Below are 8,754 nucleotides of genomic sequence, written 5' to 3' on the forward strand. Positions count from 1 at the left end.
ATGCTGCAACGTTTATCTTATACTATGTTGGAAATCACTGTGGGTGGCATTTATAGACTTTCAGCATAAATCACTATACTTGAAATTATGTTACTAGGCATGATACTTTCAGTCTCAATTTTAGTTAGCCATATCTATTAAGGTAAATACTACAAACTGGTTAATTAAAATGACAAGAAGCTATTGGCTCACAGTCTGGAAGATAGAAGACTGACATCGCAGTATCTACAGGTCATGCATTCTGCAAGGTCTTTAGTGTTCTGATGCTGGCTTGGTCTCTGCCTCCATCACATATGATCTCCCTCTCTCCTTCTCTGGCTTCTCTAAACTGACTGTGTCAACATTTTTGTAAGGACTTTAACCATATGTAATTAAGGGCAACCTTCATTCAATTTTGCCAAAACTTAACTGATAGCATCTTTAATAAGCCTTTTGTGGGGTACATGATTCAGTCCACCACAGTCTGTCTTCTGGACCCCAAAAAGATAAGCTGTTACCTCCAAAAATACGTTCAACTTATCCCAATGTTCCTAAATCTTTAAGCCATTTTAGTAACAATTCTAAGTCCAAACTGTCATCAAAATCAGTTATGGGTGTGCTCTATCCAACAGTAAAATTCCTCTATGCCTGTGGACCTGTGAAACCTAGAAAACAAGTAATCTGCCTCCAAAATACAATATTGATGCAGGCATCAGATAGTCACTCCCATTCCAGAGGGGAAAAGTTGGAAGGAAATTAGAGATCAAGATACAAAACAAGTCTGAAACCAGGCAAAGCAAATGCTATTAAATTCCAAAGTCTGAGGGTAATCTTTGCTTCAATAATTTGTCCTTTGGGCCTTCTGGAGCAGTAGCTCTAACATTTCCAAGCACTGGGGTGGGGGCCATGGTCTTTCCAACCTCTGGAGTATAGACCCTACACTCTCCAAGCACCAGAATGATAGGCAAGTTATTTCTAAATGCCATGGTGGAAGCTCCCTCTCTCTTATGTCCTACTGTTTAAAGTTGAACTTGTAAGTGATGAACTTGGATATTTAGTACAAGGAGAACTCTTCAGCCCAGACCTCTTCTTCCACGGTTCTGCTGTTGAAGCCATTCTTACTTCTTATAATCCTGACTCTGTCATTTCAGTCTAAGCTAGCATTGCTACATCCCATACGAAATTCACAAACATTGTTGGTTTGCTATGCAATTCCAAGGGTTCCACAGGCCTTTGCTGTATGATTGCAATATCTACTTCTTACTTACTCTGAGATGGTTGATTGGATCCCTGAGACATCTGCCTAGTTTCCTCAAGAAATAGCTGTTCAGCCACACCTTATTTAGCAAGGGGTTGTTTGGCCATACCCTCATGGAGTCTTGTTTTATGGTAACTTACCTCAAAGCAGTTCAATGTGAGAGTTGTTGGAACTGCTTCTGGCCCTAGTCTCAGTGTACATTATCTGGATAGCCTGAAAATTTTCCAAATCAAGTACTTTTTCCTTTCTGTTTAATAGTTTAGTCCTCAGTTTGTCCCTTTCTTCTTTTGTTATGCTATAAGCAGCAAGGAGAAAACAGGCTGTACCATCTACATTTTGTTTGAAAATCTCTACAGCTAAATATCCAAGTTCATCACTTACAAGTTCAACTTTAAACAGTAGGACATAATTCTGTCAAGTTCTCTGCCATGTTACAATAAGGATCACCTTTCCTCCAGTTTCCAATAACACATTCAGCTTTCTTTCTAAGGCCTTACCCAAAGTATCTTAAAGATCCATATTTCTACCAACAGTCTCTTCAAGGAAATTTAGGCTTTTTCTAACAAGCACCTCAAAATTTTTTCAGCTTCTACCATTACCCAATTCCAAAGCAACTTCCATATTTTTAAGTATTTGCTGTAGCAACATCCCACAACCCCATATTGGAAATGACTATGAATATGGCTTTTAGAGACTTGAAGCCTACCCCACTGTGGTGGCTTGGAGCTAAGTACTCCAGGAAAACCTGTTCTTAATTGTGATAGTTTGCAGCTATATGCACTGCAGAAAAGTATATTCTTAAAGTTAATCCATACTTGTGAGTGTCGACCCATTACAAATAAGATCTTTTGGTGAGTAGGATTTTAACCTAACTTAAGATTTGACTCACTTCCTTCAGAGTGGGTCTTAATACTCCTACTGGAAACCTTTATAAGAATGAAAGTTAGACAAAGATGAAATAGCCATGAAACCAAGAAGCTGGAAGCAATGAAGACTGCAAGAGGGGGGAAAGACCAGCAGGCACTGCCATGTGCCTTGCCATGTGACAGAGGAATCCAGGATTACTGGCAGCTAGTTTTTAGGAAGAAAACATCCTGTTAATGATGCATTGATATGGACATTTTCAAAGCCTCAGAACTGTAAGCTTGTGCTAATAAATTCCCATTATTAAAATTCAATCCTTTCATGGTATCTACTTTGAGCAGCTTTAGTAAACTAAAAGAAAAAGGGTACCAAATTTGAGCTTTTATATTTACAGCTTCATATTTTGTGCTTAAATCAAAGAGGAATCTTCCTGTCAAAGTGTAAATATCCCTAAAAATTAACAAAGTAAATCTTATTCATTTATACTATAATGTAATTTGATTAATTTTGCCTTTTAAGTGTAGGATGAGGAGAGCATGAGGCCATTGAATTACAGGAAGGATTTGATCATGAGTTGTTAAGATCAAATGGTGAGTAGTTCATGAAAGTTTTTCTTTCTTTTTAATATAGATGAAATGTGTATGAAGACAAGGGTCAGCACTAACTTCAATGAAGCACCACAACCTTTTGGATTGTCTGGATTCTTACTTGTTCTTCTAGCTTCTTAGTACTATTTAGCTAAAGCCTTGGATTCTTTTTTATTTTTTGTTTTAGTGGTGTATGTAGTAGCACGAGTTTACATCCCTTATATTTTTTGCACCAATATTATGCATTCTTTACTAATTCATCTCCCTCTCTGCATGTTCTCACCATATTAGCAGGTCTAGTGTGTATAATAAATTACCTCCTTGTGAATCAATTTTATTGTTTAGGTCCTGGTCCCTGTCATGCTTCCACTGATTGTGGCATTGCCTTTTGTATCCCAGGAAAGCCTTTAAAACTGATCTGATGACTGTCTCGGTAAAGCTTGTTTTAATTTAGAAGAAGTTAATTAAGACTCTCGGGAGGACCTTTAACTCTTCATAGAATCTTACTAATGCATACTGCAATTTTTGAGATGCCATGGGAATCAGTAGCAAGTAAATGGACAAACTGTGTGTCAGAAATTATAAAATGTCATATGACCAGTTAATATCTGATAAGATTGAATAATAATTTTAATAAGGTGGAGTTACTGCTTAATCTAAGGACATTGAAACTTAGTGGAGGGAAATGTGAAGTAACTTATAAAAGGACAAGCTTAAGAAAACCAATTCCATATTTTCTTTTTGCAAAAAAAGTAATCTCAGATGAAATATTTGTACTATATGTTAATCCTGAGCCTTGATACTATAGGAAACTTATTAACATGGGGTGAAAGTGTCCAAAGCAGTTATTTGCTCTTTAATTCCCACAGGGAGAAATAATACACTCTAACAAAGCCATACATGAGAGAAAACTCTAGTCAGTTGTATACAGTGATGGGAGTGGGGAGAACTTACACTCCCCATCACCACATAAAATACTTCCATATACAAATTTGACAATTTAGTCTCAGTTATACAGAATGAAGGAATACACTAACTAGATGCACAGAAAATTAAATTATTTTCTCCCCGATTGATTAGTATAGGCTTGGGTGATCGCTTTCTAATGTATGGCAGTGCATATTTGCATCTTATAAAGCAATGCACTTCCTTCCCAGATAAGATATAAAAAGACATTAGCTAGATTATCTGTTCCCATTTGGTTCTATTTACTTGTCAAACCAGTGCCCCATGAATTTGTTTTTCCTTATCTTCTTTCTTTCAGTATTTTTTTCTCCTGTGTATTCACTTCCTTGAAGTAAAGCAATTCTGTGCTTTCAGTATTTGTACAAAATCAGAAGTTGCATTTCCAGTCCACCTTTTTGTAGTTGTTTGACCTTGCTGCTTTACTGAACATAAAAGTCTTATTCTCTGTAGAACTGCTGGCGGTTTGAGAAACTATCAGTCAATTTTACAGATGCTACAAATACTTCAATTCACTAGAAAGTTAAGAGTATCATAGTAAATCTCACATTATGGGTTCTATTTTAAAATAATTGACTTAGGACCAAGCATTATTTAGGCTCATCTCTTGCAAACAGTTGGATCCGTTGGTAAAAAGAACCCAGAATATCAATCTATGACACTAGTGACATCACAACAAATGTCATTGCTTGAATTTTTAGTATACATCTTAGGAAATGTAAAATTATGTAATTCAGTACAGTACTGAGGAGTATTTTAGGGGTAACACAGGAATGGGGGTTAGGATTGTTCCTTATATCAATGATATTCACTCTCATTGTCCACATCAATAAAGATGTTTATAATTTTAAATACCTAACCCATATCTCAGAGTTTTATAACATATTATTTCACTTTTATTTTCTCAAAGTATTTTTTAAAATATTAAGTTTGTCAGTTATTTTTGAAGGTAAAAGACAACTAGTATGAAGTTGCACAATGGTGGCTCAGTGGCAGAATTTTTGCCTGCCATGCTGAAGACCTGGGTTCAATTCTCGGTGCCTGCCCATGTAAAAAGAAAAGACAACTAGTATGGATGGTGTTCAATTAAACCCAAGTATAAAATAATAATCTATTTATTTATAGAATACAAAAATGCCTTTATAACTGCTTATTTTCATTCAAAAAGCAAATTACCTGTGATAACATTAATCGTCTTATATTTGAGGGTATATTCAGTGCAAAAGAGAGAAGCTGAATCTTTCTTTGACATAGGGCATATGAAATAGGGCTGTTATTCATGTACTACCTTCTTCTTATCCATTAAGTTAAAAAAATGCAGAATGCATCTGAGCACACACACACACACAAAGAATGAAGATGCAAATATCCTGTTGTGCATTTATCATGCCAAATATTTCATGTTCGCTTTTTCCTACTAGCAAGTAGACTATTATATCACACTGTTTCTCTCTTACATTCTTTTCCATTGTTTTAATTGTTCTCTCCATTTTACATCTTTGTATTATTCTGTCTAACTGAAACACCTTCCATATCAACTGAAATCCTTTTTCCAACTAGCAAGTGTATTTATTCTTTAATGCATAATTCATATAGTTTGTCTTCTTAGGAGCCTTCCCAAATCCTTCCTTAACAGAATTAATCCTACTATACATGGCAGCCTATTTTATGGAAGAGAGGAAGTAGAAGGGTGCATACTTGTATTATAAAAGTAACAATTACATTGTTATGTTTTATATCTACCACCTCAGGTAGAATGTGAGCAACACAATAGCAGAAACTATTTTATTCATATTATATCCTCAATACTTATGCTAGTGATTGGCACAGAGTAGGTGTCTATTAATAGGTCAATGAATTAGTGAATGGGAAGTCAAATGTTACTTTGCTCCAGTGAGTAAAGTAATGTTCTCTTAAGAAAATCATGTTTGGAAAGGGAAATCTATTGAAGAAATAAAAAACATGTCCATTTCAAAGCCTGTTTTTTTTTTAATTCTTAAATGTGGTCTAATACTCTTCATTTTTGTACATCACAGCACCAAAATTTTGCTTATTTTAATTGTTTCAAATCAGTGAGATTGTGCAATAATCATCCTTCTGTCTGGCTTATTTCAGTCAATAAGATGTATTCAAGGTTCATCCATGTTGCCACATATATCAGTTCTTCATTCCTTTTTAGAACTGAATAATATTACATTGCATGTATGTACCACATTTTATTTATTCATTCATAGTTAATGGGCATGTGACTTGCTTGTGCCTTTTGGCAATTGTGAATAATGCTGCTATGAACATCTGTATGCAAATATCTGTTTTACCTCCTGCTTTCAACGTTTTGGGTAAATGTCTGGTAGTGGGATTTCCAGGTCATTTGGTAATTTTATACTAAGCTCTCAGAGGAAACACAAAACTGTCTTCCACTGTGGCTGCACCATTTTACATTGCCATCAGCCAAATGAGTGTTCCTCTTTCTCTCCATCCTCTCCAACACTTGTTAGTTTCTGTTTTTTTTTTTAACAGAAGTGATTCTAATGGGTATGAAATGGGATCATTGCTGTTTGCATTTCCTTGATGAAAGATGATGTTGAGCATCTTTCCACATGCTTTTTACATATCCATTTTACATATCCATTGAGAGAAGTTTATTTAAGTATTTTACCCAGTTTTTCATTGTTTTGTGTTTCAGTTGACTAGTGCTGCTGGAATGTAATATACCAGAAATGGATTGGATTTCATAAACAGTATTTACTAGATTAAAAATCTACATTTTAAGGCCATGAAAATGCCCAAATTGAGGCATCCAGAGAAGATACCTTGGCTTTGAAGAAAGGCCACAAGCATCCAGAACACCTTTGCCAGCTGGAAAGGCATGTGGCTGCTATCTGCTGTTCCTTGCTCTCAGGTTCATGGCCTTCAACTTCTCATTCCAATGACTTTCTCTCTAAGATCTGTGAGTCCTCATTTACCTTCTGTGGGACAAACTCTAGATTTCATCTCTTAGCTTAGCATCTCGAAGCATCTGCATCTTTTCCAAAATGTCCCCCTCTTAAAGAATTCTAGTAAGTGGATTAAGACCCAGCCTGAATAGTTGGGGTCACACCTCCATCTAATCAAAAGTTCCCACCCACAATTGAGTGAGTTACATCGCCATGGAAACAACCTAACAAAAGATTCCAGCTATAATATCTGCACCCACATGATTGAATTTAAAGAATATGGCTTTTCTGGAGGTACACGCAGTTTGAAACCAGTGCATTCCACCCTCTGGACCCTAAAAGACTTTCTTTCCATATGCAAAATACACTCATGCCATCACAACATCACAAAAAGCCTTAAACCATTTCAGTAAAAATACAAATGCAATACCAAGTCAAAAACAATACAGTCTCATTAAACCAGCTACAGGCATGGTTTGTCCTAAGGAAAAATTCTGCTCTGGCTGTGGACCTGTGACTCTTAGAACAAGTTATCTGCTGCCAATATACAAAGGAGGGACTGTTATATAATCACCACTGCCATCTCCATAGGAAGAAATTAGAAGGAAAACAGGGGTCACAAGGCACAAACAGTTCCAACATCAAGTAGGACAAACTCCATTGAATTTTAAAGTCTGAGAGTCATTTATAGAATGATGTTTTATAGTCAGGACTTGAGAAAGTGGAAGTCACACCTTTTCCAAGAGTTTATACAGCTGCCTTCCTCTCCAAAGACTGGGGTGAGGATTGCAACATTGGAGAGCATTGCAGAGACCACCTTGTTCTGGCCCCACCTTGCTCATGCATCTGGGTGGCACCTGGATTCTCTGCTATCTATGGGATGCACACTTAACCTCTTCATAACAGTGGGGGGAGGTCAGACTCTCCTAATCTCCAGGAAATGAGCTCCATACTCATTGAGGCCTGAGGGGGCAACACTTTTCCCAAGCAGTAAAGTGGAAAGCCCATTCTCTGTCTTTAGGTAAATTCACCCTTCCCACATGCATGAATGGATCCTCTTTTCATGTCTGATATTTCCTGGCTCTGCACCTTAGCATCCATTGTTCTTTCTTTGAATTCATTTTCCCTTCAACTTGTTGCTTTGCTGTTCCTTTAAGTCCAACCTGGCAATGGTTCCATTTATAGAGAACCTGCAGAATTATTGTCAGTTTTCCATGCAGCATCCAAGGATCATGATTCTTAGCTATGCCTTTTCCAAAAATCTTTTCTGGATAGCTCCATTTCCAATCATGGCTTATGCTGAAATGGCTGATTGCTCCATGTTTGGTTATATCCTCACACGGGCCATTAGCCTCTGGGGTCTCATTTTCTGGAAACCCAGAAATACCAAGACTATTAATTTCTGGTTTCCTTTTACCCAAGAGTTCAGTTCTCAACTTATCCCTTTCCTGTCATACTTTACTATAAGTTGCAATGACAGGACAAGCTGCATTTTCCATATTTAATTTAGAAATCTCTTCAGGTAAGCATCCCAGTTCATTGTTTTCAAAGTTCCCCTTCTTTCCAAGCCCCAGGACTCAATTTTTCAAAATTATTTCCAGTTTTAAAACAAGGATCAATTTTCCTCCAGGTTGCAATGGCACATTCATCATTTCTGTTTAACACTTTGTGTCAGTTTGAATCTGTGGTGGACCCCAGAAAAGCCATGTCCTTTAATCCTCATTCAATATTACTGCCTGCGAGCTTTTTGATTGTTCCCATGGAGATGTGGCCCACTCAATTGTGGGTGGAAACTTTTGATTAGATGACTTCCATGGAGTTGTGCCTCCACCCACTCAAGGTGGGGTAGTTGCTTATTGGAGCTCTTTAAGAGGGAACTATTTTGGAAAAAGCAGCAGAGCCATGAAAACCACAAGAACCCACACAGCTGAGACGTTTGGAGATGAAGAAGGAAAATGCCCCTGGGGGAGCTTCATGAAACAAGAAGTCTGGAGAGAAAGTAGGTGCCACTATATTCACCATGTGCCTTTCCAGTTGAGAGAGAAACATTGAACATCATTGGCCTTCTTGAACCAAAGTATCTTTACTTGGATGCCTTAGCTTGGACATTTCTATAGCCTTGCTTTAATTTGGACATTTTCACAGTTTTAGAACTATATATAAACTT

This window comes from Tamandua tetradactyla, chromosome X (genome assembly GCF_023851605.1).
Source record: "Tamandua tetradactyla isolate mTamTet1 chromosome X, mTamTet1.pri, whole genome shotgun sequence".
NCBI lineage: Eukaryota > Metazoa > Chordata > Mammalia > Pilosa > Myrmecophagidae > Tamandua > Tamandua tetradactyla.